Source organism: Chiloscyllium punctatum, chromosome 16 (assembly GCF_047496795.1).
Source record: "Chiloscyllium punctatum isolate Juve2018m chromosome 16, sChiPun1.3, whole genome shotgun sequence".
In the NCBI taxonomy this organism is placed as follows: Eukaryota; Metazoa; Chordata; class Chondrichthyes; order Orectolobiformes; family Hemiscylliidae; genus Chiloscyllium; species Chiloscyllium punctatum.
Genome location: NC_092754.1, coordinates 79,978,641 through 80,001,236, shown reverse-complemented (window position 1 = coordinate 80,001,236; position 22,596 = coordinate 79,978,641).

Here is a 22,596-nt window from a genome sequence, read left to right as displayed (position 1 = left end):
CTGCCCTGTTTAGCAACGTGATAGTACCACCCAAAATGGTGGAGGTTATTCTCAATGTGCAGGTGTGATTTTGTCTCCACAATGGCTATGCGGTGGGCTCTCTTACCGATCATGTCATGGACAGATACTTCTGCGACTGCCAGATTAGTAAGGCTGTGTTCAAGTATATATTTTCCTCTTGTTGGTTCTTTCCCCACCTGCTGCAGAACCAGTCGAGCAGTTATATCCTTTGGGGCCTGGCCAGATCGATCAGTAATGCTGTCGCTGAGATACTCTTGGTGGTGAACACTGAAATCCCCCACCCAGAGTAGATCTTGCGTCCGTGCTACCCTCAGTGCTTCCTGCAAGTTTTGGTCAGCATGGAGGAGTACTGATTCATCAGCTCAGAGAGGCTGGTACATGGTAATCAGCAGGAGGTTTCCTTTCCCAGGTGCAAAGTAATGCCATGAGACTTCATGGGATACAGAGTCACTGTTGAGGACTCCAAGAGCAATTCCCTTCCAACTGTATCCCACTGTGCCGCCACTTCTGCTGTGTCCGTCCTGATGAGACAGGAGATATCTGGGGAAGGTAATGAGGTATCTGCGATATAGTCATACTCACAGAATCATTCTTACAGACAATGTCAGGCTGTTGCTTGACGAGTCTGTTTATTTCTATTCACCGTTTCCTGCCAGCTGTCCCATTGTGGAAACATAGCCATATATTAGCCCCCAATCCACTCAGATTTGATTTTGCAAATTGGGCTTGGAGCTTTACCAAAATCTTTCTAAAAATCCACATGTTTTACATCCATTGCTTCTCTTTCATTTGTCTCCCATTCTGTTTCTCAAACATAATTCCCATTTCATAAATCTACGTTAGTGTTGCCTATGACCAATACTTTCAGCCACAATAATTTCTCCTAAACCATTTACTTACTATGTTCTATGTTCAATGTACTCTATCATTTTCCTCCACCAGACTTGGTTTTCCTTGTATTGTTTGAAAGTTCTGTGAAGACAGAACTGAAGTAGTGGCTTCATAGTTCTGCCATTTCCCTGTTTCCCATTCTCTATTCTCTGGTTTCAAACTGTAAGGAAACTGCACTTGTTTTCTCATATTTGTCACATTGACATAATTTAACCAGCTATTACAGTTCACTCTTTTAACCCTTGTGAATACACTCTTCAGAAAGCCATCAATTCTTTCCTTAGACTGCTCAATAATTGACCTTCCACACCATACACTCACAGGAGCATAGACTCTGTGCCAACAGAAATACAGCACAATCTATATTAGTCCCACTTTCCTACACCAGGCCCATAGCCTGGAATGTTATGACACTTCCAAGTGCTCGTCCAAGTATTTTTTAATGATTGTGAGGTTACCCGTGATAATTCCCCTTCTCGGGAAGTAATCCCAGAACCCCACATCCTCGAGGTGAAAAAATATTTAAATCCTCTCTGAACCTCAAACTCTTCAGTTTAAATTGGGCTCACTTGTTCTTGATCCTCTGACTAAAAGGAACAGCTGCTGTCTATCCACCCTGTCCATGTCCCTCATAAACGTATCCTCCTGAATCACGGACCCCTCAGCTTTCTCTGCTCCAAAGTAAACAACCCGAGCTTATCCAGCCTCTCTCCATGGCTGATATGCTCCATCCCAGGGAACATCCTGGTGAATCACCTCTGCACCCTCTCCAGTACAATCACATCCTTCCTGGAATGTGGCTCCCAGAACCACATACAGTACTCCATTTTGGCCGAACCAAAGCCCTGTATTGCTCTTATAATCTACATCCTGATTAGGAAACACAACACCCAAGGTCCAATTCTTACCTAGCCCATTAACCTGTCCAGTCACATTCAGGGATGTGTGGAGAAGCACACACTGAGGTTCCCAGTGTGCTGCCATTCATTGAGTCCTCCCCTGTCTGGTTCCTTCTCCCAATGTGCATCAGCTCATATTTATCAGGGTTACATTCCATCTGCCATTGATCTGCCCATCTGACCATTCCATCTGCATCTTCCTGTAACTTAAGGCCTTCCTCCTCACTGCGAACCAACCGGTCAATCTTTATGTCAAACATACAGTTACTTATCACACCTCCCCCACTCTCCACCTAGCCCCCTCCACATTCACATCTGTTTTTTTTATGAATAACAGAAACAATAATGGACACAGCACTGATCCCTGGTCTCCAGTCACACAAACAGCCTTCTCCCACCACCCTCTGCCTCCTGACACTAAGACAATTCTCCTTGTAACCTGTCAAGGTATCCTTCATATTGTGAGATTTTACATTATTTCTCAGTATCCCAGCTGGAAATTTGTCAGAGACCTTCCTACAAAACTAAACAATCGACCTCCTCAAACTAATTCAATCAAATCCATTAGATGCGACTCCCTTCTGATAAAGTCATGATAATTATCCCTGATCAAACCTTGTGACTCTGATTGGAGTTCGATTTTCTCCTTCCCTATTTTCTCCAGTAGTTTACTTAACAGTGATCTAATACTCGCTCATCTATAGTCACCTAGACTATCCCTCCCACTCTTACGGTGAAGTGTAATCGTATTAGCAGTCCTCCAGTTCTCTGGCACCTCCTCTATGGTCAGATTCTAATTAAAATATTCAATCAGGGTCATTCCTCCGTTGACCCCAACAGCCGCCTCTGATACAACTCATTCAGACATGGAGATTGGTCCAAATTTGCACAGAACAAAGCCTCAAACCCCTGCTCGTATTTTACATCAATCTGTTCAAGAGTTGTCCAGTCCATCTTCTTGAATTCTGTACCTGCATCCTCCTTCTCCCAAGTAAAATAGATGTGAAGGTCTCATGTTACAATCCATCATTGTTCTGCAGCTTGACACGCAGATTGCCCCTTTGGTTTCTAATGTGCACTGACTGTTTGCTGATTATTCTGTTCTACTTGTCCGTGTAGAATATCATGGGATTCTCCCAGATCTCACCTACTTGTGCTTCCTCATGTCCCTCTGTTATTCAGTCCTTTCGATGTTTCTAAGATTCACTACGATCACCTCTCATGTTTCGAAACTCGAGATTACAGGCTGAGTTACCCCGTCAGACAACCTTGCCAACTTCGGGGTTAATTTGGAGAATATCTTTTGCAGTTCCTCTGTAGTCAGTATATTCTTTCTTAGATTGGGAATCCGAGCGATACACAATATTCCAAGCGTCGTCTCACCAACGCTCGATGCAACTGGTGCAAGACATCCTCTATCTTCCAATTACATTCACATGAATGTAAACCTAATTTTTACTTTCCCATTTGCATATGTTCTTCCTAATACCTCCCGGTTTAACTTTTCTTATGAGCTCAGTGTGTGAGTTCATTAAAAAAGCTCATGAATATCCAACTATACATTATCCATTGGTTCTTCACTGCCTTTGTCCACAAGAATCATCTTCAAACCATTCCAAAAAAATGTTTGCCAATGCTGGTTTTCCATTCATCGGTGCATTCTCACACTCCCCAGTTATGTTTTTACCTTCTAAATATCTAGTAGCATGTTCTTTGTAATCGAGTCCAAGAGATACCTGACTGCGGATGACAGGTTATCTGGTCTGTAGTTTACCATTCTCCAAATTTATCTCTCCTTAAACTGTTGGATAATATTTATGACATTTTCCTTATCCAGATTGGCAAAATGCCTTTCGGGAATGTGTCGGAAAATAAAATGAAAATCCGCGATGCAATCAACATGTCTGTTGCTGCTTCCTCTGAAATTTTTGTATGAAGTACATCTAGTCTGTCAGATTTATAAATACTCAATCCACCTTTATTTTCAAAGATGACCTCAACACTGATAAGAATGATCTTAGACTTTACTTACACAAGTCCCATGGTCACTTAGTATTTCTGGGAGAATTTCTGGACATTCTTCAATGAAGATAGACACAAAGAAACTGTTTCTTTTCCCTGCGATTTCTCTGTTCTCTGCAATAAATTACCCTGTCTGCACACCAACTGTTCCACATTTGGCCTTGTTTTTATTTTTTTGATACATTGATAGACGCTTTTTAGCAGTCTTTATGTTTTTCTTTCGTTTGCACGCTTTTTCTCTTTTTGATTTTCTTCTCAGTTTCTTGGTCATCCTTTGCTGGGTCCTACATCTCTCTGAATCCACTGGCTTACTGCAACACTTGGCATTTTTCTAAGCTGCCACCTTTCATCTAATAGGTAGATGAAGGTGGGGTTGAAAGTGATAGTCGAAGAGGAGGGTGGACCAGATTGATAGGAAGGACTATGGACATATAGGAACATTCAAAAGGGCGGTGCTGACTTAGAAGGTTGGAGGAGGATAAGGTGGGATGAGTGGAAATGGGGAAATGGGGAAATCCACTATGATCCCCTGTGGTTGGAGGGTCCCAAGGCAGAAGAGGAGGCTTTCTTACTCCAGGCTTCTGGTGGCTCGGGTTTGGCGATGGAGCAGGCCCAGGACTCTCATGTCCTTGGCAGAGTGGGAGGGGAGTTAAAGTGCTCAGCCACTAGGCGATGGTGTCGTTCAATGTGGTTGTCCCAGAGATGTTCCCTGAAATGATCTACAAGTTGACCTCCTGCCTCACCAATGTAGAGAAGACCACATTGTCTTTAATGGATGCAGTAGATGAGGCGTTCTGTCTCCCTTCATCACCTTTCACTTTCAACCCCACCTTCATCTACCTATCGTAATCCCAGCTACCTCCCTCCTGCCGCACCCTCTTGTCATTTATCTCTCAGCCCCCTAGGCCCATAAGCTTCATTCCTGATGAAAGGATTATGCCTGAAACATCGATTTATCTACTCTTAGTATGCTGCCTGACTGTGCTTTTCCAGCACCACACTCTTCGACTCTGATCTTCAGCATCTGTCATCTCCACTTTCTCCTCACACCTTCATGGTCTGCATGACTCAGATTTCAAATGGTTACTTCAAATACAACAAAAACTGTCGTGTACTCAAACAGCATAAAAGAAAACCAATACATTGTGGTCACTGTTCCCAAAATGTCCTTTCCAGCAAAATTTTCAATTAGCTCTTCTGATCACTCAACACCAGTTCCTAAATAACCTGATCTCCAGCTCAGTGCTTGACATAATGTTCATGTAAACCATCTCACACGTGGTCATGAGATCCATTTTCCCAGCATTAGCATTCAGTTGGGTTAACACAGTTTAGATATAATGTAAGCAGTATATTATTACCGCAGTACCCACAAATGTGTATATCTCATTTCCTGTTTTATAACATGTCCAGCATTTGTATTGCAGCTTTCACTTTGATATATAACTCCCATCAATGTTTGCTCCATCTTACTAGATTCTGTGGATTCTGAGCGATGTGGGCTCTGGAGAGATTAATGGTAGAGATCATTTCGCCACATCATTTATGAACTTCTCAAACTTTAATTTCTCCAGATCTCCCGTTATGCTGATGGAGGAGAGAAGGACAATGATTTTCCAACAATGCTCTATATTCCCCCAGAGAGCTGAGACAACTCTAACCTGGGTGGGATCCTTACAACAGGCTGGTAAAATGTTGCTGCTGCTGTACAGGGTCTTAGTGAGATCTGGAGTAGTGTGTACAGATTTAATCTCTTCAGTGAAGAAATGATGTTGTTATATTGGAAGCATCTCAGAGATGGTTCCCTCAACTGATTCCTGCAATGAAGGTGCTAGCTTATAACGAAAGGATGATCACGTTGACCCAGTAGCCATTGGAGTTTACAAAAAATAAAGATGAACTTACTTCAACATCGATGACAGATGTATTCAACGAGTGAAGCGAATTACACAGATAGTGGAGGAACCATTCCGTTCTCCAGTGTGTTACACAGGAACAACAGGAGGATATTCAAGCCTTCGACCCTGTTACACCAAAACAGGATGAGGCTATTCAGCCCCTGGAGCCTGATATACATTTACAGAAGGAGGCCAATTAGCCACTTGAGCCTATAACAGTAGGACATGCTGCACCAGTATCCTGTTAAACAGCAACAGGATCAGTCCATTCAGCCTCCTCAAGTCTGTCACATAGGAACTGGAGGAGGTCACACAGTGACTGGAGATTGTTACACTGAGATAACAGGAGGCCATTCAGACCCACCGAGCCTATTGCAAGGGAATTGGATAAGGATAAAAACTATCTGAGACTTCTTTAATGAGAAAGTTCAAGTAATTTCGACACGTGTCTGTTGTATGGGAACAAGAGAAGACCAATCAATCCCTCGGAACCATCTCCCGGATACATGAGGAGTCCATTCAATATTTCGATGGAGAAGTATGAGAAGACCCATCAGCCCATCAAAATGTTAGAGAGCAACAGTAAGATTCCATAATCTCCCAATCCTCTAAAGGATCAACAGGAGGAGGTCATTCTGGCCTTGGAGACGACAACATGGGAACACCAGAAAGACGTCAGCCCATCGAGTTTGTACAACAGCAGGATGGTGAGTCCATTCAGCCACACATAACTCTTATACAGCAACTGGAGCAGATCTCTTAAAGCCTTGTGCCCATTAAATGGGAATTCAAAGAAAACGTAAAGGGTGTCGAAAGGGAGGAACTTATAATAATGGTATACATTCGGGACTAAAGTGTAACAATAAACCATTATAATTTAAGGCTAATTGTTAGAGTCCATTGTTCAGGACATTTGCAAAGTTAAACCACAATCCAGCATAGTCAACATGGTTTTACAAATGACAATCAAGTTTGAAGTATTTGCTTGACTTATTTGAAGATGTCACAAAAAAGTTGGATCGTGGGAGATGGAACATATCTGGTCTTCCTGAAGGCATTGGATATGTCGCTTCTCCAAAGAGTAAGTGGTAAGATCAGACAACATGGGTTTAGGAGTAATTTATTAGCTTGGATGGAGGATTGGTTAACCAACAAAATGGAGTCAGATGGATTAAATGTGTCATTTTATTTTGGCAAATGCAATTTGTGGGGTGCCATTGATTTCAGTACGCATGCTTCAACCAGTTGCATTGATGGTATTACTGTACTCGATTGACGGGAGAGAAAATACAATGCCACATTTTCAGATGACTCTCACATCGGTGGGAAATTACTTCGGAAAGATGATGCAAGAGATTTTAAAACTATATGGATAGGTTGCGTGAATAGGCCAACATTTAGCAAGGAAAATTAAAGGGAATAAATATGGGGCTATTCAAGTTGGCCAGTATAATAGAAAGACAAATTATTATCTAAGCGGAGAGCAAGTTCAAAGTGTTTAGGTGCAGAGGGATCTGGGTGTCTGCTTGCATATCACAGAAAACTTACCTGTGGGTACTTCAAGTAATGAGAAATGCAAGCATAATTTCAGCGTTTATTTGTAAAAGGATAGAGTAGAAATGTAGGGAGTGTTCGTGTAGCTATGCAAGGCATTAGTGAGGTTGCAACTGGAGTACAGTTTGGGTGTCCTGCAGAATGAGGTATTTCCATTGGAGGCAATTCAGAAGAGCTTCATTAGATTGATTCCATATTTGAAGTGTTTGTCTTATGAAGAGTAATTGAGCAGTTTAGGCATATACTCTCGAGTTTATAAGAATGAAAGGAGATCTCATTGAGGTCTGTAACATTTTAAAAGTAATTGAATGTGTAGATATGGAGTGGATGTTTTTTCATGTGGCGCAATCTACAACAAGTGACTAGAGTTTTAGGATGAAGGGATGGCAGGAAAGTGGAACAGAGGTCGTATTGACATCAGCGTCATCGAGGGGTTGGATTCCTCACAGATGCTCCTTGTTCTTCTTCAACCCTTCGACAGTGTTTCACTGGAATGGGGGAGGACTGGGTATCATACACGAAGCAGGTACTCAGGATAAATCCGTCTCAATCAGTTAGACAGAACGTAACCAGTAGGGTCACACAGTGACCAGCGCTGGGTTCTCAACTATTTACAATCTATATTAATGATCAGGAGGATGGAACAGATATACAGATGCTGAGTTTGGTGATGTCGCTGTGGTAAGCAAGAGATTAAATTATCAAGAGAGGGTGGAGAGTCTGCAAATAGATTCAGAAATGTAAAGGCAATAGATAATAGTTTAGCAGGTGGAATTTAACATGATTTAACCTGTCATTTCATTTCCAGGAATAACGGAAAGCAATATGTTACTGAAATGGAGAGGGATTATAGGACTTAATGATACTGTGTACTGGAGGGTTCACTCAGATCCATTCAGACATGGGAGGTTTTGCTCCATCCCTGATCGTCTGCTCCCAGACACTCAAAGTGACCCGCTTGCTCTCCATACACATAGGATACTTTGATCTGGTTGATTGGTGGTGGGGATGGTGTTTTGAAATGTGCATCAAGGGGACGGCCTTTATCCAAGATATATTCATTTCTTTCTACGTGGAGACCCGATGACGATGGGAATGGCTGACTGCTTCTGAATGAAGAGACCATGACTTCTGCTAGGACAGTGGGTATTCATCAACATGATGTAGTGTGCATGGGCATACTGTAACATTAATAGGGAGAGAGAGAGAGCTCCTTCAGTTCCTCTACCTCTCCGCATTGACATGGATACTCTGCAGATGCCATGGACACCATCGGGAATCCTACCAAACTGGATACAACCGGCAGCTCCCTGCTGAGGGAGAAACAATCTATTTACCTCATCCACCATATATACCCTCCATCACCGAATGATGACATTGTTGTTGAGATACTGGGAAATGATGGATATGTCACCTAGTCCTGCGTGGAAAGTTCTGGATCATAGAAACTGAATGAAACTGTGACCCTAACAGCCCCTGGCAGCACTGTCCTCCCCCTAGTGTGAAGCTGCAGGTCGTGTTGAAGGAGGTGACACCGCTCTGTGACCAGCTCCTAGTTCAGTCATGGTCCCCTCACACTTTGATCCTAAGTTAAGTGGAGTTTGGGAAATTGTTCCTTGAAAATCCGGGGTGGATACAGCAGACCCTCTTCCCACACACACTCACTCTGTGGTTTCAGAGCTTCCCCTCTCTGCAGCCTCTGCTCCATTTGTTGTTCATTTTGCAGGCTCAGATGCTGTATCCACAGTCCCCATACTCCATCCAGAGTTGGGTCACCAAATCCTCAGATCTCACTGAATGTCTGAGGCAACTTACAGCACAACCTCCAGCAAAGCACCCCCTGCCCTTCCACTAAATTTTCATTTGCAGAAGCCAGTCAGAAGCCCCTCGCTACAAGTGTTTTGGACAAGACCAGATTCCCTCAAAATATTTCCAGAAGGTCGTTTAGACCCAAACCTTCCCTTACTTTAAATATAGATGTGAAGTGCGTGTTCCAGTTATGTTGTGACGAGTCAAACCACTCGACATTGAGCAAAATATAATCTATTCAAATGCTTTAGTTAAAATACAATCAAAGGAAATAATGTTTTGGGATAGCTTATATGTTGGAACACTTACACAAACAATAGATACTTAATCTTCTTGGTTTACACCGCTTGGCACAAAGATATATTCAAATACAGATCCGAACAGCAGTTTTCCAATCCAGGGGGAAACAACATCAACAGAGATCTCAGAGAGAAAAGCAGCTGGGGATCATGTATTGAAACTTCCAACCCTTCTGGGATCCCCAGCCACTTCTGGATGCTGCAGCTAAAAGTAAAATGAGGAAATCTAGTCTGGGAGAGCTGGCCACTGTCCTTCCATTGTTACCAAAGTTTTAATGAAACCTAAAATCTCAGTTATTTATTTAAACTGTTTTCAGACAGCAGTTCTGCACCTCTGCCTTTAACACCTCTCTTCAAAATAAAACCCAAGAGAAATAACCTTTTTACAGTGATAGTATCCTCACAACTCCATCTTTAATAAAATAATCCATCAATACACAAAGGTGGATTCATTTTCGACCTCCTAATCTTCCTCTATTAGTAGACTGAAATGCATTTATATTACATTGACTCTGAGCATACAAATATTCACATCTATTTCGATTTCAGTCATTTTACTCCTGCCACAGAATGCCTTTGTCTTTCTTCATCCAAGTCTCCACACTTAGGTTTTATCGCCCTGTCGCCTGTATAGTTTCAAACTGAATGGCAGCAATAATAAGCTCAATCGAAACAGACTGGTATTTTTCTCCCTAAACTTCACCAAAAATTTTAAGGGGTTATGATCAGTGATAAAGATTTGTCTCAGGTATGTTATTGGCAATGTAAATCTGAAATGTTGCAACGCCAACACCAAGGCCTCCTTCCCCATTGTGGAATAAATCTGTTGATGTTTCCACTGGACACGCCAATCACACGTTACATAATGGAGTGCTTCTAATCTTTCCAATCGTCCTTTTGAATGACACAGCTCCTAATGTCTCAGCATAAAATAATTACATACTTCTGTACCTCTTAATGCTCTAACCTCTTTACCTGCTTCTCCTGGCCTATGCCAGTAAACCTTTACAAGTCCTCGCACATTCTTCTCCATCTCTCACAGAAACCAAACTTTGATTTCTGAACTCAATCATCATCAGCCATTTCAGCTTCTAATCTTGCTGTTTTAACTCTGCTCTTCCACACGAGTTTTCACGGCTGCAGGAAGTGAATTGTTGAACTTCTCCAAAATAAGAATCTTTCTAAGAGTGTCATAGGTTTGCTCTGTTTTTAATACCCTTACCACCTTTCAAAATTACTTTGTTTGATCTTTTCAAACTCAATGTGCGTTTAACCAGGGACCCTCTTTTAGATTCCTGTAACGCTGTCTGTCAATGTCTGGCCCAAGCTCATATGCACTTCAGATGGCTTTCTTCACCACTCCATACTGGCCAGATACCTCCTCCGACAGGGATGCAAATACCTATCAGCTTTGGATCAAATCAATCCACATGGTCACTGGTGTCTGCATTTGTTTAGCCACTTTCTCAAATGAAATTCAAAAGGCTTCCCCATCCTTCTCATCAAATTTAGAGAATGCCTGGATGCATTTAAACGGAACCTCGTTAGGCCATTGGTTACAATAGGGTTGCTCAACCGCACTATCCTCCTCATCCCACCGACATTCTACCTTCATCTCCGCCTTCTGTATCAACTTTCCCCTCTAATTGCTAACTCTTTAAGTTGAAACTCTCTGCTTTTCTTCTGTCCTTTTCTCTCTTTCTTCTTCGTTTCCTTTTCTTTTATTTCTACTTTTCATCATAATTCAACCTCTTTCAATTCCTTCTCAGGTTCAAAGACCATCATTTCAAATTGAATTCCAGCCATTTCCAAAGAGTTTGATGGCGGTTCCACGAAACGTAATTGCCGATCTATAGCTGTAATTATCTCTAATTTTCTCACAGACAATCGCAACCCCAACTCCAGGTTGTTGGTCAATTCCTAAAGCTTTACCGTCATTCCCTTTTGTAAAACCGCCAACTTCACTTTTCAACACCCAGAGAACTCTTAATGACTGAATCTTTAGATACAAAATACTGTTTAAACCAACCGAATTCAACATCCAGAAAAAAGAGACTATCAACTACCATACGCGACCTTTGAACCCAATAGCCTCCTGGTGCATACTCTCCAATGTCTGCATGAGCTTATTCTGGATGATTTGGTTTCCTCCCATAATCCAAAGATGTGCATGTCAGGTGCATTGGCCATGATAAATTGTTCATATTTTTCAGGGATGTGTGAGTTAGTTGCCTTCGTCGGGGTAAATGTGTAATAATTGGATAGAGGAATGGGTCTGGGTAGGTTACTCCTCGGAGGATCGGTATGGATTTGTTGGGGAGAATGGCCTGTTTGCAAATTCTAAACCCAATTTGGTATTATCGATTTAGAACCGGACAAGAGTCCACAGTTTGCTATCGTCGAACCAGACTGTCTCAAACTGTTTAAAGAAGGTAGGTTGGATGCCAACCTTTCCTTATTTTAAAGGTAGATGTGAGTTGGGTGTTCCAGATGTCAAACTATTCAAACCACTCACCATTAAGCAAAATACAATATATGTAAACACTCTAATGAAAATCCAATTAGAAATGAAGATGAATTTAGAATAATTTTTCTATTGGCGATCTTTACCGAATAATGGATACAGTACCTTCTACTAATGAACTGTTCCAATATATCAATATCCCATAAACACACCCCTTGGCAAAAAGGACCATTCAGACATGCATTCTTGCATACAGTTCTCCAATCCAGGAGGAAACACCATCAAGTGAGGTTCCAGAGAGAATAGCAGCTGTGGATAATTTACTGAAACTTACAACCCTTCTGGGACCCCAAGCACCTGGTGATTGTTATAGCTACAATATATAAAAAAACTAGAAATCCTGGTCTGTGCCAGCTGGCCATTGTTACTGCTATTTATTTGAAAACCCTAAAAGCCCCAAAAGTTATTTACTTGAGCCGTTTTCAGTAGGAAGTTTTGCCTTTAAGCCCTCTTACTAAAAAAAGGAGAAAATAATCTTTTATTTAAAAAGTGGCAGCATTGTCAGGCAATTTATATGCGTGGTCCTTTACTCAGTGGGCTTCCTTTTGTTACTGATCGCATGGTCACCTGAGAGCGATAGCCACAGGTACAGACCAAGTTACAAGGTTGTTTCTCATAACTTCTGAAACACGCCTGTCAATGGACCATCACATGGGACATACAAGGAAGTGAAAAACAGCTTGACACACCCCATTTCATTATTTCTGAGCTACACAATGCCAGCACTCGATTCAATAGGGAGGCCAAAACCCAAGGCCAGGGAAAGAAAGAAAGGGACAAGAGATTCACATTAAAGACAGAAACAGACAGTTAATTAACTGAAAAGATGTTGTGGAAATATATGGAAAACGTCAGGGCAGTGGGACTAACTGGCGAAGTGAGATCTTCGAGAGTAAAATTACAAGAATGAGAACATTGAATAAAGACATTGTCAGATCAGCTGAAATGGTTTGTTACATCAAGTTCTCAATCTGCTTCACAGAACACCACAAACAACATAAACTGGGACAAGATGACAGCCCAGCATGGAGAGCTGTGCAGAGCATGCTCGTGTGTTGCTCAGTAAACTGCACTATCTGCACAGCATAGAGAGTATTGCAAACTTTACGAACATATGCTAACGATCCTCGCAACAGATAACTGCCGATAATTGGAAGGTTTGCTCTCTCTGTGTGTTCATCAGAGACTGAGAGAGTGTGCGGGTTTGAATGCGAAACTCATTGTTTGAGAAGGAACGCACATGGAGAAAAAAATTTTAAATACGAACAACAGGCTTTTTGTTTATCAATAGAGAGAACGAGGGAAGTTTCATGGACAGATGAGATAAAGTGTTTGAGAATGTTAAAATAAAGGCATTGCCAGACACAACAGCAATATACATCAGCGTGCACATGAATGACAGATGGATGGGAGTTTGGTGTGAGTTCGAATCAGATTTGCTTCGGCAGGTTTGAAGCCGGGAGTGTCAGCAGCAGATTATTGGCTTCATTAAGATTGTATTTCATAGCTCAAGGTTCAAACAGCAGATGGAATAAACCAGTGAGATATATTCTGGAGTGGTGAGTATTTCAAGTTCGAAATGTTCAGGGTATGGTGTCAAGAATCAGCTCATTGTCAAAAGGATCTCGCACAGTTGTGACCTGCAGATATTGGCCAGGAATGGGATGGAAACAATGGAAGGAAGTGGAGTTTGTAAGCAGAAGAGTAGAAAGTGACCTCCATGCTCTTAACAGTAAAGGCAATGAGACAATGCATTGTGGTTCGCCCCTGAAACTGAATAGTTCAACATAGAGACCCGTGAGTAACACTGCCAGAACAGAGAGCGAGACAGGAATTGAACATCTTCATTGACGTAGTTAGTAGTGGTCTGTAGAGTGAATATCTGGATTGTGAGATTCAACAGGAACAATAACAGTGGCAGGAAGTGTAGACAATATGAAATAACAATAATACATTCATAACTTGTTGATAGAAAACAAAATCTGGATAGTGACACTCACCAGGAACACCAACGATAGCCAGGAATGGATAATAAAAGTATTGAATAATGAAAAGAGCGAAATAGATCCGCAATGATAATGACAACCAATCAAATTCAGAAAGAAAACAAACATAATCGGAGAAGCTCCTGTATATTGTTGGAATATTCCTGTCTAATGTTCTCAGATTCTGATCCATTGTTGGAACATTCCAGTCGAATGTTCTCTGATTCTGATCCATTGTTGGAACATTCCAGTCTAATGTTCTCAGATTCTGATCTCTCCTCCCCTCTCTCTGGATCTGCTGATCCCTGTCAGTGCTGTCGGTGATGCTCCCGCTCATGTTATGGGTTGACACATTGAACGGAGCCCATTTATCATTAAAAGATGGAAAGCTTCCACTGAGATAATTAGACTCCATGGAGATTGGCATTAATCACAGTCACTGAACAAACAGGCCCAGTTAACCAATTCAATACATCACTTTTCATTTACTGGTTTTGGATGGAATGGATAAGGTTGCTGAGGGATGGACCATAAATCTTTCAATATTTTTAATGTTTTTTCCCCTTGTATATGAGAGTATTAACAGAACACTGCAGCGGTCGATATATGTTCCACTCTGTTTATGAAAATAGGCAGTTATAAAATGACAGATCTGCTGCAGAAAAAAAAATGTCAGGTGGGCAAGTTTCTAGATACCTGAAACAAAGTACGGTACTTATTGACCAGTGTGAGGCTACTCCTGGTTTTAATGCCCTGTTTTCAAATCCTTTCATAACCTTGAGACAGAACATTGAGACTGCTGCTCAGTAACAGGCCAAAGCAATTCTGTCCCTCTGGGCCCCTTACAGAGGGATAGGAGAAGGCCAGTCAGCCCATATTAACCTGATGCTACTTGAAAAGGTAGAAAGTTGGAATATTGGCACATTTTGCCAACAGAATCATTCAAAACAAAGAGATTTGTCGTTGCAGCTGTATGAGGTGTCACTGAGAGGGCACCTGGAGTACATTGTGTTGTTTGTGTTTCTGTAACTGAAAAGGAATGGGTCTCCATTAGATACAGTTTACCGGCTGCTCGTAATCCACAGGTTGCTGTGTCTTGGATCTGTTACACAGGGACAGGAGGAGGCCATGCAGCCTCTCGAGTGTGTTTAGAAGAACTGGAGGAGGCCGTTAAGCCTCTTGGGTCTATTACAGAGGGACAGCATTTCCACTGTAATACAGAGGGACAGGATGAGCCTATTCAGTCTCTCGAGCCCGTTATAGAGGCACAGGAAGTGTTTATTTAACTTTCAAGTTTGTTATGCATAAATATTAGTTTTAAATTAATTATGGAATCGGAATTACCTGATGTCAACATTAAAGTTCTAACTTTGAACAAGGCCAATTTTGAAAGTGTTAGGTGAGCCCTGTGAAAGGCAGATTGGGATATCCTATTCACAGGTTAAGGGATGGTTGGAAAATGCAAGTTCATCAAAACTTGGTTTCAGAGAGTCCAGAGCAAACGTGTTCCTATTAGTGAGAGGGGCAAGGCTGGTGGGTGCAGGGAGTGCTGGATGGCTAGATATATTGATGTTATGGTCAAGGTAAGGAAGGAGGCATATGTCAGGTAAACAGAGCTGAGATCAAGTGAATCCCGAGAGGTGTATAAGGGCAGCAAGTGTATCATCAATCGGGAAATCGGGCCAGGAAAATGTGGACAAGAGATTGCTTTAGAAATTGGGTTAATGAGGCATTGAACAAATTCTACAAATCCTTCAATGGCAAAAGATTAACTAGGGAGACAATAGGGCCCCTTAAAGATCAGTAAGGCTACCTATTTATGGAACCACAACAAATTTGAGGGATACAAAACAAGTATTTCTCCTCAGTATTTAATGTGGAGGAGGTTACAAGAGCGAGAGAATGAAGAAATATGCAATGATACCTTGAAAAGTGTCTATATTACAAGGAGGTGTTGGACATTTTAAAACACATAAAGGTGAACTAATCCCTGGGACCTGATCAGTTGTATCCCAGATGTTTGCGGGAAGCTAGGAAATAGATTGCTTATGCATTTTGCTGATATATTTGTAACATTGATTTTCACAGGTGAGGTGTCAAAAGACTGGAGGGCTGCTAACATAGTGCAATTATTTAAGAAAGTAAAGAAAAAAACAGGTAACTATAGATCGGTGAGCATGACGTCAATGGTGATTAAATTGTTGGAGGGGATTTCGAGGAAAAAGATCGATATGTATTTGGAAAGACAAGGACTGAAGAGGGCTTTGTACATTGGAGATCACGTCTCACTGACTCGGTGTAATCTTTTGAGGAAGTGATGAAGATGATTGATGAAGACAGGACAGTGGATGTTGTCTTTATGGAATTCAGTAAGAAAACCAAAATGGTCTACATGGTAGACTGGTTAGCAAGGTTAGACTGGCTGGGATCCAGGGAGAACTCGCCATTTAGGTCCAAACTTTTCTTGAATATTGGAGACAGGGCGTGACAGTGACATTTGTTCATTAAACTTGGAGACCTGTGACCAGTGGCGTGCCGCAAAGATCAATAGTGGGTCCACTGCTTTTTTTCACTGATACAAATCATTTACATTTGAGTATATGAAGTATGGTCAGTAAGGTTGTAGATAATAACAAATTTGTTGGTGTCGTTGACAGTGATGAACGATCCCTCAGACCACAATGGGACTTTGTTTAGGTGAACCAAGGAGTGGCAGATGGAGTTTATTTTAGTTAATTGTGCGGTGTAGCATTTTGGCAAGACATATCAAGGCAAGACATATAGGTAGGGTCCTGTCGAAAGCTGCCAATCAAGGAGAATTCCATAGAAGTTATCGAATCCCCTACAGTGAGGAAACAGGCTTTTCGGCACATCGAGGCCACACCGACCCTCTAAACAGTATCCCTCTAGACAAACCCCTACTCTATCCCTCTGAACCTGCATTTCCCATGGCTAATCCACCTCGCCTGCACATCCCTGGGTACTTTACTCAATTTAGCATGGCCGATCTACCCTTATCTGTATATCTTTATACTGTCGGAGGAAAACATAACATCCGGAGGAAACTCGTTCAGAGACGGGGAGAATGTGCAAACTCCACACTGGCAGTCATTCAAGGATGGAGTTAAACCCAGATCGCTGCGCTCTGAAGCAGCAATGCTAGTCACTGAGCTACTGTGTCACCTTGTGGTTCAGGTTCTCCGTTCCTTGAAAGTGCTGTCACAGGTAAACAGTGTAGTGAAGAAGGCACTTGGTGATCTTCCCTTTATTGGTCCGTGCTTTGTGTCTAAACATTTTCACGACGCGTTGCATCTGTTCAGGACATTGGTTTGGCCACTTGTGTAATATTGCCTTTAATTCCAGTTTCCCTGCTGTCGGAAAGATGTTGTCAAACTCGAAAGGGTACAGAAGAGATTTAAAAGAATGTTGCAGGTGTTGGAGGGTTAGAGTTACAGGGAGCGTTTGGATAGGCTGGGGCTATTTTCAAGTGTTGAGGCTGGGGGGGATCCTTAAAGGGGTTTATAAAATCATGAGGGGCAAAGATAAGGTAAACAGTCAATGTCTTTTCCCAGAGAGGCGAGTCCAAAATTAGAAGACAAAGGTTTAAGGTGAGAGGGGAAAGAATTAAGTAGGGACATGAGGGGCAACATTTTCACACAGAGACTGCTGCGTGTATGGATTGAACAGCCAAAAGAAGTGGTGGAGGCAGGTACAGTTACACCATTTAAAAGGCATTTGGATGGATACATGCATGGGAAGGGTTTAGAGGGAGATGGGCCAAGTGCTGGCAAGGGGGACGAGATTTATTTAGGATATTTGGTTTGGCATAGACGGCCGGACTGAAGGATCGTTTTCTGTACTGTACATCTCTGAGACTCTATTGCCTTTTGAGTGTATAACACAGGAACAGGAGGAGGCTACTCAGCTTCTGAATTCTGTCAGTCAGATTGTTTGCTCATTTACTGAGAGCAAAATACAAAAATACATCATTCAGATTTTGATGGTGATTTACAGAATCAGGAGAATGGCTTTTAGTCAACAGAAGATGTAAGGAATGTGAAGAGGCTATTCAGTCCCTCAGTTCCATTCCACAGGAGCAGGAGGTGAGCACAGAGCTATTGGAGCATGTTACACAGGAACAGGAGGAGGACATCCATTTTCACAGACTTGGGATCAGGAAGCAGTCATTCAACTGCTTGAGACTGGGACACAGGAACAGGAGGCAGTCATTCAACTGCTCGAGGCTGGGACACAGGAACAGGAGGGAGTCACTCAACTGCTCGAGACTGGGACATGGGAACAGGAGGGAGTCACTCAACTGCTTGAGACTGGGACAGGGGAACAGGAAAAGGAACAGGAGGCCGTCACTCAACTGTTCGAAACTGGGCCACAGGGAAATCTGTAGGCTAGTGAGGCCCCAGGATCCTGTTACACAGGAACAGAAGGAGGTGCCTCACTTCCCACCAGTATGGGACATTTGGAGAGAAGAGGAGTTTGCTTGGAACAAACATAAATACATGAACAAGTTGCATTAGTGGTCCATTTAATCCTGCCCCACCATTCACTAAGACCACGGCTGATCAGACTGTGATTTCCTCATTCCATTTTACGGAGACTGTACTCTCTGCAGCCTCTGCTCTATTTGTTGGTCATGTTGCAGACCCAGATGCTTTAACAATAGTCACCATCACTCATCCAGATGGTCGGGTCTAAGGATGAGTCAGGATTTGAAGGGTCCAATAACAAGAATTAAAACATAAAATAAAGGTATAGTCAGATGTTTAGTTCTCTCACATTCGCAATCAAACTCACATAAACAGCCCATCCATAATACATTAGGGATGGAGCACTGTGTAGATATGGCTCGTGTACTGCTGAATGCAACCCAACAATATCCAGAATGGAACTCTGTGCAGCCCACACCAATACTTGATCTATATTCCTGGGATAAATGTCCAGCGTGGGGAGATGTGCAGACCCCACTGGTTTATTCATATATAAACACAGGTTGTTCTAGTTTTCGGTAACACTGTGTTAGATCACTGCCCAGTGTGGGGAAACTTGCTGGAAGTGACAGGATGTGCAGCTCCCATCCAGTTACAGCGCCAGATCGCCACTGTACCTTGACAAGTTTTGATGTGAAAATCATTGCAAGGGAGAGATGTAAATGAAAACAGTTGAAACACCAATAGTTCTGATTAAGGCGAGTATCCCACAAGTATTTAAAGATGAAATAACTGAGATATTGTCCGATGAGGTTCTGTGAATGGTACAAGGAAGGAAGAGGGGGTTAGTTGCCTCCAAATCATCAATGGGAATTAGAGGAACAAATATGCAGGGAAACTGGTGAGAGTAGCAGGAGTATTAGGATTGTCATAATAAGTGATTTAAATTTTCCTAACATAGACTGGGACATCCAGATAGTTAAGAACTTCGATGGAATGTAATTTCTTAAGTTTGTTCAAGAAAGTTTCCCAAACAGTATATAAAGGGTCCGACAAGGGAAGGGACACACTCGACCTACTGTTGGGAAATAGGTGACGGTGGTAAAGTGGGGGAGTATTTTGGGAAAAGTGACTGGCGTTGTATTAATTTTAAAATAGTTATGGGAGGGACAAAATTGGTCCACAGATTCAAGTTCTAAATTGGGGCAAGGCATATTTTGTTGGAATTAGACAGAGGATTGCAGTGTTAATTGGAGTAGTTTGTTTTCAGGTAAAAGGATGTCGGGCACGAGGGAGGGCTGTAATAGTGAGATAGCTCGAGTTCAAGGTTTATATATTCCTGTGAGGGTGAAGAGAAAGTGAGGCTTGAAGAGAAAACCCTGGATGACAAGAGATATTCAGGCTCTAGCCAGCAAAAAGGAGGCGTGGTTCAGGTACAGGCAGCTGGGATCAAGGGCATCCCTGGAGGTACACAGGGGATACAGGAGTTTACTGAAGAAGGAAATCAGGAAGGCGAAAAGGGAGTATGAGATAGCCTTGGCTGAGACGATTAGAGTGAACCCAAATTCACTATAGTAAAGAAAAAGAACAACTAGAGACAGAATAGGACGCCTTAAAAACCAAAATAGGCACGCATGTGTAAAACTACAAGAGATGGTTGAGGTCCTCAATTTCCCCTCTGTGTTTACCATGAAGAAAGACATGAAGTCCTGTGACCTTTGGGAGGTTAATTGTCATATCTTGGTACTGTCGAAATCACAGTAGAGGTGCTGCTGGACATATTAGAATGCACAAAGTCAGATAAATCTCTCGGTCCTGAACAGATATATCCAAGAGCACTGCAAGAGGTGAGAGAAGACAGGGGCCAAGGTCCTGGAAGACTGGGCGGTAACAAATATAGTGCCCTTCTTCAAGAAGGGCTGCAAATAATTGCCTGGGAAATACAGACCAGTAAGCTTCACATCTGTTTGCAGTAAACCACTTGAGAAGGTTCTGAGGTACAAGATATGCATGCATTTGGAAAGACAGAATTTGACTTGGAGCAGTCAGCATAGCTTTGTGCGTGGAAGATCATGCCTTACAAATTTTATTAGGGTTTTTTGAGGAAGTGACCAGGAAAATTGTCGAGGGCAGGGCGGTCAACATAATCTATATGGATTTCAGTAAGGCCTTTCGTAAGATTCCACATGAAAGGCCGCTCTAGAAGGTTAGATTGCACAGACTCTCAGGTAAGCTGGCAATTTGGTGACGCAGTTGGTTTGACATTATAAAGCAAATGGCTATGGTGGAGGTATGCTTGTCGGATTGGAGGCCTGTGACAAGTGGAGTGCCTCAGGGGTCGGTACTGTCTCCATTGCTGTGTGTTATCTAGATCAATGATTTAGACGAGAGTGCACAATGCAGGTTAGTAAGTTTGCAGATGGCACTAAAATAGGAGGTATTATTTACAGTGAGGAACATTATCAGAAATTGCAGCACTACCTTGATCAGCTGGGGAAGTGGGCTGAGAAATAGCAAATGGAGTTTAATATAGATAAATGCAACATGTTTCATCTTGGAAAGTCAAATTCAGGTGGGAGTTTAATGGTGAATGAGAGGGCCTTAAGGAGTGTAGTGGAACAAAAGGATGTTGGAAATCAGGTGCATGGTTGTCTGAATTTGAGTCGCAGATATACAGGACAGTGAAGAAGGCTGTTGGCACACTGGCCTACATCAGGGCATTGAATGTAGAAGTTGGGACGTTATATTGCAGTTGTACAGGATGTTGGTGAGGCTGCAGTTGGAGTATTGTGTTCAGGTTTGTTCTCCTTGACCTAGAAAGGATATTATTAACGAGAAAGAATGTACAAGAAATTTACAAAGATGTTTCCTGGGCTAAAGGGTCTGCGTTATAGGGAGAAGTTGGACAGGTTAGAACATATTTCTTTACAGCGTAGAAAACTGAGGGGGATTATATGGAAGTGTACCTCTTATCAAATCATGAGAACGATGCATAGGGTGAATATTTCAATTTTTTTTTTGCAAGGTTGGAAACCAAGGACTAGAGGACATCTGTTAATGTTTGGAGAGGACAAAAATAAAAAGGAACCTGAGGGTCAACGTTTTTACATAGACTGTGTTTAGCCTTTGGTATGAGCTGCCAGTGGAAGTGTTTGAGATGGGTACAATAACAACATTAAAAAGGTATTTGGATAAATACATGGATAGGAAAGGAGCAAGGGCAGGGAAATGGGGTGAGTGTGGATGCACATTTTGGTCGGCATCCACGCTGGGCCGAAGGGCCTGTTTCCATGCAGTAGAAATGTATGACTGTAATTACGTGTGTTTCAGGATAGAGACAGAGAGGGACAGACTGAGAAAAAGTGTCATGGAAAGATATGTTCACAGGTTTCAGAATGCTGATATGAAGACATTTCGATAGTATCATGCAACACGGGTCAGTATTATGAAGAATTATGAGTGAATGGAATAATGCTGTGAGTTCAGGCGATGGGGAGTTTTGAATGAGCATTTGTTCTGCAACTTTGTAATTGGGAGTGAGGACAGCAGAGTCTTCGGCTCATTGAACTGTATAAAACAGGAATTTGTCTCAGTGTCATTTTCATTGAGTGTGACAGAGGGATTGTCTGTGCGAAGCTGAGCTAGTTTCCTGGTGCTATCTTATCGAACTCACCTCATTAAATACCACCCACCCCACCCAGCTCTCATTGAATGCCAGCTCGATTCTCCCATCCATCATGATTGGAGGTACTCATAGTCGCCAGGGTTTCCCGAGATATTCCGTGTTCCCTGTCACTGGTGCCATCTTTAAAAGGCCAAGGGGCATACGGCTGAGCTTTCTCAGTTTGGAGCTGCCCTGTACAGTTTACCCCGAGCATGGCAGATAGTTTGTTGACGGTGCATGGTGTGCATAGTGGATGGGCTAGTGCAGAGCGGGGCCATTGCCTTCTCAGAGGGGGCCATACCACCAGACCCACCGAGCATGGTCTGTGCTCACCACCAAATTCAGTGTAGCATCTGCGGCCTGAAGAAATGTCCAGCAAAACAGGACAAGCATCAATAACCTTCCCCGGTCTGTCAGGGTAATTGGTCTCTCTACTCCCTCACACTCACTGTATATCTGTTATAGCACGACCAAGGCTCATGCTCCACCACTCTCACTGCCGCATGCAACAGCTTTGCTCTCTCTCTCTCTCGCCTTTGCAATACCCCCCAACACAGTTAGAGAATATTCTGGAGAACACCGAAT